The following is a 10,605-nucleotide window of genomic DNA, read 5'->3' as shown; positions in this document are numbered from 1 at the left end:
AGCCATCTCGAGCAAAACATAGGTCATTAGCTTGGACCCATGATTTGACTTCAATGGTTTGTTTCACCAATCCCAGACATCCCTTCTCTCAGGAACCCAGACCTAATTGAGGCTGGTCCTTGGCAGGTATAAATATTTTCCTAGTGGTTCTATGCTCAGATAGAGAATAAAGCCCATTTATTGGCTCTGTTCAAAGCCTTATGCACTCTATATGCCTTTATAAATAAGTCATTTTAAATATCAAAATAAAAACTTTCACTTCTTTGTGATTATACCAGGACTATCATCTGGCTTCTGTATACATTCATTCTGGGGTGGTCTTGTGGGAAGAAGTGCACGTAAACTCACTTTCATAGATATTTTAAATTTCTCTGAGTTGTACTTTTGGTGTAGAATGATGCTTCAAATTCTTATGGGCATTAAAAATACCATGAATACCTTCATATTGGGAAGAAAAGAATTCACACCAAAAACATTAATTTGTAAACAGATTTACATAGGTAGAAAATTTAAAATTTTAAATTGTATGTATGATTTATATTATGCTTCTACTTGAAAAAGGATATTAGAGAGCAAATTGTGCAACATTTATATATTATATCATTGTTTATGCTAATTACTCAAATATCTAGCCAGTAAAAACAATAAAATCCTTATTTTTTACAATAGTTTCATAACTATTCCATTTTATTATTAATATTTACCAATAATCACTAATGTTTATTAAGCGCCCAGGTACTATGCAGAGTACTATACAATTTGCATACATTATTCCATTTTACTCCGGATTAGCTTACTATAGATACACTAATTTAAAAGAATATAAATGAGCACCTCCATAGGAATTTGAAGCAATAAGAAGCTCTTTATCTGTGCCTGGGCAAAGCTGGGCTTGGACATTCTTCAGCTTGTATTCTAAGAACTTTCCTCCTTTGACCTGCATGGCAACTGCCCACCGCCAACCACATTTATCCATTCACAAGGAAGCTTCCAAAATGAATATCCAGCTGGTCCAGGAATAAAAACTTTCTGCTGAATCTGTGTATAACATTTATCTTTTCTGTTTCAAAAGACAGTGATTTTATAACAGTGTTGCATATTGTCCCAATAATGGGAGCTAAACTTAGTGGAATGATAAGAAATTCACCAATGCAATATTTGAATTAAAAGTAATTCTTTTTTGCGCATTTCTTTTGGTCCAAGCTTTTGACTCCAGTTGCACTTTTCCCTATTTTGAGACATATATTTTCAAGTTTCTACTTTTACTGATTGGCTGATGGCCAATGTGAAACTCACTGTACTAGCAGCACATACAAGCACTTTATATTCTACTCCAAGACTATTTACAGGAAGTCAAATAGTTCTCCACATGCAAAACATGTCTCGGAGACATATGCCTTCTAGTACATTAAATCACAGTACATTTTGACAATGTATTGAAACATCTGGAATACTTCTTTTTACTAGTAGAGGGCAGAACACACATTATGTTAAACCATACAAAAAGTCCAGGAAAATATTACATTGTCAGCAATAATAGGAACAAAACAAGTAGCTAAATTAAGTACATTAATTTTTTTTCTAGGAGTAGAATTTCTTGTATAGCTTCTGAATGTTTTCTGTGTTTAGATTAATCAGTCCCATATATGTATTCAATCAAAAACAGTATTGTTTTTGCTATTGATTCTAGGCCAATAGCAATATCAGGTTAGGACTGCTAAGGATTCTGTTAAAATATCTTATTTAAAAGTATCTTCATGATCTAAGTGTCATATGTTATCTCAGAGTATGAAAAGTCAGAGATCTAACAGGAGTACCACAGTACCTTTTTAGATTAATAAAATTCAATATATTGAATTTTCCTAAGTAGCATTATTTCAGAAATGCATAACTGGAGCCCTGAAGATATCTAGGATATGTTCAAAGAAGGAACATGAGAAATACAGAAGAGGTCTCCTTTAAAGAACTCCTCAGTTTGTTTCAGTTATATGAATTGGACATCAGGTTTTATTTAGAAACATATATGTATACACACGCACACACATAAATGCATGCAATGACAACTAATGAAAAAGAGGCATGAATCTGAAGCAAAACTGAAACAGAGTTTATAGGAAACTTTATCCCAAGGACCAACCTAGGCTTGGAGAGAGGTTCTGAGAGAACTGGTGTCTGAGAGCAGTGAAGCAAATGAATCAAAGAGAAATCATTGATCCAACTTGGCTGCCTATGCTCTACTAGAGATAGTTTTCAAGCCTGCTTTCTCTCTGATTGGCTTTCTCAGGAGACTCTAGAAAGTTCTCTCTGTGTTCTCCTTGAGACAGTTCTTCAAGTAGATTTCTCTTGCTATTCTAAAAATTTCTCTGATAGCTCATCTCCTGCAGATCATAGGCCCAGGTTTTTATTTTACATATCAATTCAATCTTTACTTCAGGTTCCCTTTTTGATTATCCTATGAATCAGCATCTCATGACCCCAGTCCCTTAATTCTTAGGGGACAGCAAACATTTTCTCTTAACATTGCAAAAGAGATCAGCCTGCCTCCGTTCATCACAGACAATAAGCTAGCTGGGTGGGATCCTATCCTGAAATTACTTTTTTTACAACACATGGGTCTAATCTGGCTCTGTCCCAGGCTAACCTTGAACTTAGAAATTTGTCTGCCTTTGTAAGAAAAAAAAAAAGAGACCTTAGCTGGATGGGATCTCCTGTAATTATCATTCCCTAAATCTCTTTATCTCCTTCCTTAGTATCTTTCTGACAAGTTGGCTCATAGTATAGTTGCCTCTGTTTCTTTAGATTCCTGATGCCCCTCATATAATTCATATTGCATCCTTATTTTTTGCACAGTTGAGAAATTATATAATTTCAAACTTGTTTCTAGAGTTCTTTTCCACAGCCTTAAGGGCTATCCTGAAGTTCCTAGAGTTTACGGTTTTGATAAGATATTAGCCACACTTTCACCTCCCAGACTCCTGCTGTCTCTGATTATCATGTAGTCATTAATGTTAATAGGGAGGACATTTCTTAGAGGAAGAATGTAAAATATGTACAATATTGTACAAGCAAGCCTTATGCCCGTGGCAGCCAACCACACTCTTGAACGCCCATGTCTTGCTGGCAGGAACCATGTCATTCTGTCCTCAACAAGGCCATTCCAGATCCAACACGTTTGAAGAGAGGAAAGGGAGAAATGTTATAATTGAATTACAATTTCAAAAAATAAAAATAAAAATGCATAGTTTAATAGTGAAGTAGAGACCACAAGACAAGTTGAATTCAAAAGCAGGAATAGTACTGTAAACAAATGACCTAATAAGTTACAAGACTTCAAATCGAGGCAAGGTTTGGTTGGTGGAAACATAGAGACACTTGAAAGAAAAACTGCCGAAGGAAAAGATTCCCTTTTCTTTGTCCATTGGAAGACAAAGTTGATTGGAATATAATGTAAGAAAAATTAAGAAATCAACAAATGACCTAGCTTTAGTCTATGTTGTAAAATGTATTGAATACCAGATGAAAATTTTTGTCTGCAGACTGATGAGTGTATACTAGTTTGGCAAGATTCAGAACTATCAACGGTGAAAGGAAAAAGCTGTGTAAGCAAGATAAACACACTAACATAACTATGGATCTGGCTGAGAAGTCAAAATAAAAATAGAATCAAAATCAGATCTCTGGTAGCAAGCCTGAAATCTGCAGAGGAGGGCTTACAAATAAACAAGAACAACAGGATGTGGACAGTGCAAGAGGAAGTCCATCTGGAAGAGTGGGATGTAAAATTCTGAGCTGACCATTAACAAGTAGGCCAAAACTGTGGGAGAGAGTGCAATCTGATTTTTCTCATTTGCCAGCTTTATCAAATTCAGGAAAATACATTTGGGATATAATATTAATAAAAATTATGAAATGCTCATTATTTCTAATTATGTATCACCTTAAATATGGATCATCTAATCTTATAGTAGCATAAATTATATAACATGAAAACGTTATTTAAAAATAGTAAGTATGCCAAGGCATATAGGAGACACATGGACACTTGAACTAATTACTATTTTACTTTTTTCATTTTTTTTTTTTTACTGTTTTCATTCTTACCTAGTAGAATTTGTCCTTTGAAGAGACATGGTGCAATCTCTCACAGCAGGTGTGATTCACTTTGATCTGGACTTTAGAACAATACTGTCATCACTTCTCAAAAACTCTACTTCGTTCCATATCGTTTTTCTAAAATGTATCCAAGCACCACAAGTAAGAAAATGAGGATTGTACTAACTCATTTAGAATTGTTTTTATTCTATTAAAGGTTTTATATTCTTAATCAAAATTATTGTTGCCATTCCACTGAGATTTTTTAAACCTTTTGTTTTAAAACAAATATATAAATATTTGATTTTTTTTAATTGATAGAATAACTATACTGTCATGGGACTTCAGTGTGATAAATTGAAATATGCACACATGTTCCACAATCCATTCAGGGTAATTAGTATATCAACCATATCAGAAATACATTGTTGCTTTGTAATGGGAATATTCAAAATCCTCTCTGCTAGATAGTGTGATGTATTTTAGTAAATCATTAAATACAATCACCCTACTGTGCCATAGAATACAAGAACTTAATCCTCTTATGTAAATATGAATGTGCTTCCTATCAGCCTCCTTACCCTTCTCAGCCTCTGGTAATCAGGACTCTACTCTCTCCATGCAGAGAAATTATTCCTTAAGGTCAAATTAAAGAAGACTGGTCTTTAGCCGATTGACTATATACCCAGAAGAAAGGCTGTATCTGATGGGGTTCCTTCATCTGTTACTGTGTGCCATCTAAAACTGTCTCCCAAAGTCATTGCTCTAAATCAAACAGCAAATTTGAAGCTTTAGGAATATTAAAGCTTGGCTAATTATTAATGGGGTCTATTATGGTAAATTTAATAAGCAATTGAATTTCTTAGATTTTTTTTCCTACCTAACCTATGTTAGCAGAGACGTTATGAACCTTTTCTTCTTGGTTCATTCAACTGGAAAAAAATTAAAGTACATAAAAATACAAGACAGATGAGCTACTGTTACCATTATTAGTGTTATTTATAATTGCTACCTTTAAAAAAAAAAAAGAGTCCCTTGCCAAAGGAATCATAAAGGCTACCAGTTTCCACTTATAGGAATTGGATCTGTGGGTATTAATGTCTTCTCCTGTCACCTCGTTTTATTTTATCCAGCAGAGAAGAGAGAAAAGCTAAACTAGGCAGAACAAATAGAACTTCTTTGACTTGTGTGACAGAAAATTCCCCCAGGTGGAGGTTTTCTGCAGCTGTAATAAATCTTGATTTAGAGAAGTATAATATTTCATGAGAGAAAATATTTCATTTTCCTAAACTACTGTAATGTGCAAACCTATAGGAAAACAATTGAATGGGCTGATAAATTCAGTGCTGATATTTAGAAATAAAAAGGATCAAGCATTTTTTGAAATTAAGATAAGGTCATAAATTGCAGGATGATATTAGTGCCCATGTTGTGTGCTTGGGGGGTGCTTGTTTTTTGGAAGGTGAAGGAGACTGTATAGTATATCACAGCCAGGTTCCACCCAAACGGTTCTGTCCACCTGCCCACTGTGATTTCCACATTACTAACACAGATCAAAAAGCATTAGCCATTAACTAAAAGTATCTGTCCTGCATTAACTTGCCTTCTATTTTGTTGGAGGTTATTATTCAGTTGGAAATTGTGCAATATTTCTTCTTCACATTTTGTTGCAATTCAGAACTAAGGGTTTATTTATCTTAATCCTATAGATAACTTTTAACAGGAATGTTCAGCTTTAATATGCCAAAATTTTCAATGCACACACCCATGATTACTCATATAAGCAACCGGTGTTTAGTCTTAGGACAAGCTCAAGCATTGTTTAATCTAGATATGCTCCAGGCCACCATTAGATTTGGTCATAATATAAGAGGATTACAGAAATCTCATCAAGTAGCTTGCAGAGAATGGGATGTCAGCCATAGGATATTAGTAGAAATAATACAAAAATAAGATTTCATGTCCTCATTTAAAAAAAATAAAGCAAAATGACAAAGAATAATACCTACCCCTAGATTAAAAATATCTTTTGGAGCCTTAGATTTGGAAAACGAAGATGTGACTCTGTTGGGGAAAAATGGCCACAGAGCACATGCACCAAAAGTAGACCTCAAAGTCCATTCTGTTACTTAACTTTTTGAGAATTTCACATATGATACTGTAGTTGCATCATTCACATCTTTCCTTCTCCCTTCTCATGCTCCTCTTCTGTCCACAAACTCCCTCCTAAATGTGTGACCTCTTCCTCTTTAATTACTGTAGTTACATAGGTATATATACATATGTATGTATACTGCACTGAGCCAATTTAGTGTTATTCCATGCATATGTGTTTAGGTGTGTTCACATGGAATTGGATAACCGACCAGAGATATCATCCCTGGAGGTGGGAGGGACTGAATCACCTTTTCTCTAGTAGCCACTGATGTCCTGTAATTCTTCATCAAGATATAGGACCTTGAGAAATGTTCTCCCACCCACATTAGCATGTCTTTTTTATGCAACCATATTAGTTTATTTCATGGATTTAACTTCCACTGTCATGTCCCGAGAACACTAAAACCAGCAAATGCCACAGTCCTCTGTCTCTTACAATCTTTCCATCTTCCACATCTTCAAATTTCACTCTCTTAAGTATATGTACAGGTTGCACTGTAATCATATTGACTGGGATTATGTACCCCATAGCCACTCATTTTCTATGATTTTACCAGTTGTAGAATTGTATCCTATCTGTTGCAAAAAGAATCTGATGGGGAGCAAATAGCTACACTTATCTGTTGTTATAAGAATAAAAATTTAGAGCACAACCACGTATTATATTGGCTTGGTAAAACGGCAGTAGTAATTTCTACTCTCAGGTCTATAACCTCTCCATGTTTACAGTAACAGGCATAAATTGCTTACCATAGTGTGAGCCTTAACTCTAGTTAACAGCTCTTGGTTATCTGCAGGACAAAAATGCCACGAGTGCACAACTGTAGATATCTTGTTAGAGCAGTCATTATTGTGGTTCATGGGTAGTCATATTGTAGTTCACATGAGTAAGAATATTGAACCTCTTCTCTTTTAGCAGATTATTTTAGCAGAGCTATTTCTCAGAAGGAAACATTCCAGGTTAGTTACAGCTAAATCCCAAAACCTGTGATCAAAATGTACAGTATTTTCATCAATAGAATCTGACAATCCAATTTTGGAATGCATCCAAGGGAAATGACAATAGCTTATATTGTTCATGATATCTCTTAGCCTTCCCTGACCAAAAAGTCAAAGGCAGTTGCCCATGCCTGGCATTGGGAGCTTTGCCAGATACTATATGGCTTTTAGGGGAGCATGATCTGCTCATGTGGCATAATGGTTGAGTGGAGGCAGCTGCATCTTGGAGCTAAGGACGCACAGCTCAGACTACAAACAGAGCACAGGTAGTGAACTAGGAATGCTATATGACTTTTATTCTCAAACAAAACTATACTTCCTAAGACTGTCCAAAAAGTGCCACCAGTAATCAGGGACCAAGCACTCAAATGCCTGAGACTATAGGTGATAATCTCATCCCAACCATGACTATGACTACCTCTCTCCCTCTCCCTCTTTTGCTGCCTCCCTTGCTCTCTCTCTCTCTCTCTCTCTCTCTCTCTCTCTCTCTCTCTCTCTCTCTCTCTCTCTCTCTCCCTCATTCTCTCTCTCTCTCTCTGTCTCTCTCTCTCTGTCTCTCTGTCTCTCTCTCTCTCTCTCTCTCTCTCTCTCTCTTCCCCCTCTCTCACACACACATACAAGCAAACATACATATGTATATATAGTGTTTTTGTATATATATATACACACACATACCTATGCCTCTTTTATTTTCTTTTTTCTTTCACTTTTTATTTGTTCTTTGTGGACTTCATATAGTATACCCCAATCCTATTCATCTCTTCCTTCCCTCATACCTGTCCTTCACCCTTGCAACTCACCTCCAACAAAGAAAAAATGCTCATTGGGGAAGCAGTGGCACAGCACAGTATATCCTAGTATACCCTTTTGTCTACACTTCTTTGCTTACAAACATTCATTGCAAGGTATTGGTTTGGTACAAGGCCTCTGGCTTCTGCTACTCTATTTAAAGTTTCGCTATTGGAACCTCACTGAGACTCCTTTTGGCTATTCTGTTGTTGCCCTGTGTCATGGAGATACTGAAGTTTTATATCTGTAGGGCTACCCCTTCATGTTTCCCAGCAGTTCATCAATGGGGTAGATGTTGGGACAGGCCAATTCAAAGACCTGGATCCAGAGCTTTCCCACTCTCATGACCTTGGGGCTGGCTCATCAGAAAGCCCTGCAACCATTTTCAGCTCTAACCTGCAGCCCAGGCAGGGCCTTCTCTCCTGAATGTTGCAATTGGTGAGGGACATGGCAGTTCTCCCAGTCTCATGACCCTGGGGCCAACTATCCTGCATCCCATAGATGGCAAGGAAGGAGAGACAAGAAGTGGGCATTTACATAGCCCAGCAGACAAGAGGCAGGGTCAACACTCCTGCAACCCCCACATCTAACACCAGCTTTACTGTGCTGCCCAGGCCAGTTGTAGGCCTGCTCTCCTGAGTGTTGCAGCAAGTGAGGTGCAGTGACAGCTCTCAAGACATTGGAGCCAACTCTCCAACCCACTGCTGATGGCAAGGGCAAAAGGGAGGGGCGGGGAGCTCTCCCAACCAATGCACAGCAGATAACAGGTGGGGCTGGCTTACCTACAACCCCTGAATTCAGGTCCAGCTCTACTGTGGCCCAGATGAGGCAAAGGGTCTGCTTTTTTGGTCTAATGACCTACCAGCTTGCTCTCTTGCTGACAAAGGTAGCAAGGGGTGAGGAGAGGGGCATGTCTCCCTTGCTCTTGTCACTGTACAGCAGACAAGTTGTGGGGGCAGCTCACCAGTGACCCTGCCACTGGTGTCAGCTCTACTGTGCTGCTCAAGAGAGGGCACAGAGTCTGCTCTCCACAGTGCTGCAGCTAGTGAGGGGTGGGGACAGCTCTTCTTTTCTCATGATTCCAGGACCTGGTTTGCCTACCATAGGTGGCAAGGATCATGGGGGAAAGAGGGCATTTCTCCCTCATCTACTCCACCACATGGGAGACACCAGCTCTTCCATGCTCATGTCCCGAGACCTGGTCACCAACAGTTGGTACAATATTCAGGGCCTTCTCTCAGGAGTACTGCATGTTGGCCTGGGACAGGGTCAGATCTCCCACAATGTGAGAGGTGGGCCAGTTCTCCACAGCCCTCAGACATCAGCATGTCTCCAGGCAGTACCCAGACCAAGAGACAACTTCCTAGTCTTTGGTAGTAATAAACTCTTGCTACTGCAGAGCCACAGATCCAGATGTGGCCCCCAGTATCAGCACAGGCCAGGACCCCACCATGATCTCAGATATCATCATCAGGACCCCACCAGATCTCAGATATCAGCTAGTCACATCAGACCATTCCTCACTACCCTTGAGTCTCCAGTTCTGCCTTTCTTTATTGTGCCTACATGCTTCTGCTTCTGCTTCTCTTTCTTTTCCACTTCCCTACCACTTCCTCCTCTTAGTGGAGCCTGGGGTCTCTGAGTGTCTGTACTCATCCCCAGAGTAGTCTCAGAAGTACTATACCCTGCTTATGAATTATGGTGGCTGACAGGGGTCATCTTGCACGTGGCCTACCCTCCAGAGGACTGTACAGTTCTGGATTGGTGGTCACTTCAGGGTAGCTCTCTGTCTGAACCAGCACTGGTTGGGTAGTTGTCTGGGCTTGCTTCTCGTCTTTCCTGCCTGAGTGGTGAGGATTGTCTGTCTCACGCTCACTGAGTCAGGCCATGTCTTCTAGTCTCCACCTTGTTCCCCATCCTGGGAGCCCAGCTGGGCCTTCGAGTTGCCAGACTGGTAGTCTTCTCAGGCTTACTTCTTTCAGGGCATGTTAGGCTGTTAATCACTCAGATGTTCATAGATCTGAACTGAGCACAGGCATAGCCTCTCTCCTCTCTGTCACCTACTGATACACATAGGACACAGTAGTCACACCTGCAATGCCTCTAGAGGAAAAGATCTGTGCATATTTTTAAGAGAACTTATAGAATAGTATTTTTCCTTGTGAGTTTTAAAAATATCCTTAGTACTACTATCTCTCTTATCTTCCTTTTCTCTGTATTACCCTCCGTCCTCCCTGTCTAGCTGAGGTGCCCCCCCTCCATTTCTTCTATTGCCCACTTCACAATACCTATGTCCCTCTATCCACATCTATAGAGCTCCTTCTCATCTCTTCTACCCATAGTCCCTTTCTACTTTCCTCGGTACTTTCCATAATCAATAACAACAAAGCTAAAACAAAACAAATCAGACCACCAACAACAAAATTTAAAGAAGTAAGAAAACTATTATCAGAGCATGTAGGACATCTTTGTTGTGGGAAAATACCTTAAATACGAGGATGCCTCCAAGGAATATCTCAATCTAGCACCATCACAAAGATGAGTTTCAGCTGTTTCACAGCTCGAGTG

The 10,605-nt window shown here is 38.8% G+C and overlaps 1 non-coding gene across 1 annotated transcript; it reads right to left on the bottom strand.

Moving 5' to 3' along the window:
* Positions 1–10,021: 10,021 nt before the first annotated feature.
* LOC116100166 lies at positions 10,022–10,151 on the bottom strand. The gene has a single exon (XR_004122511.1). It is a non-coding gene; the product is annotated as a small nucleolar RNA SNORA17 (small nucleolar RNA).
* Between the last annotated feature and the right edge of the window lie 454 nt (positions 10,152–10,605).

This window comes from Mastomys coucha, unplaced genomic scaffold, assembly GCF_008632895.1.
Source record: "Mastomys coucha isolate ucsf_1 unplaced genomic scaffold, UCSF_Mcou_1 pScaffold20, whole genome shotgun sequence".
In the NCBI taxonomy this organism is placed as follows: Eukaryota; Metazoa; Chordata; class Mammalia; order Rodentia; family Muridae; genus Mastomys; species Mastomys coucha.
Note: the sequence above shows the minus strand (reverse complement) of the source record. Positions and strands in the feature narration are given on the sequence as shown.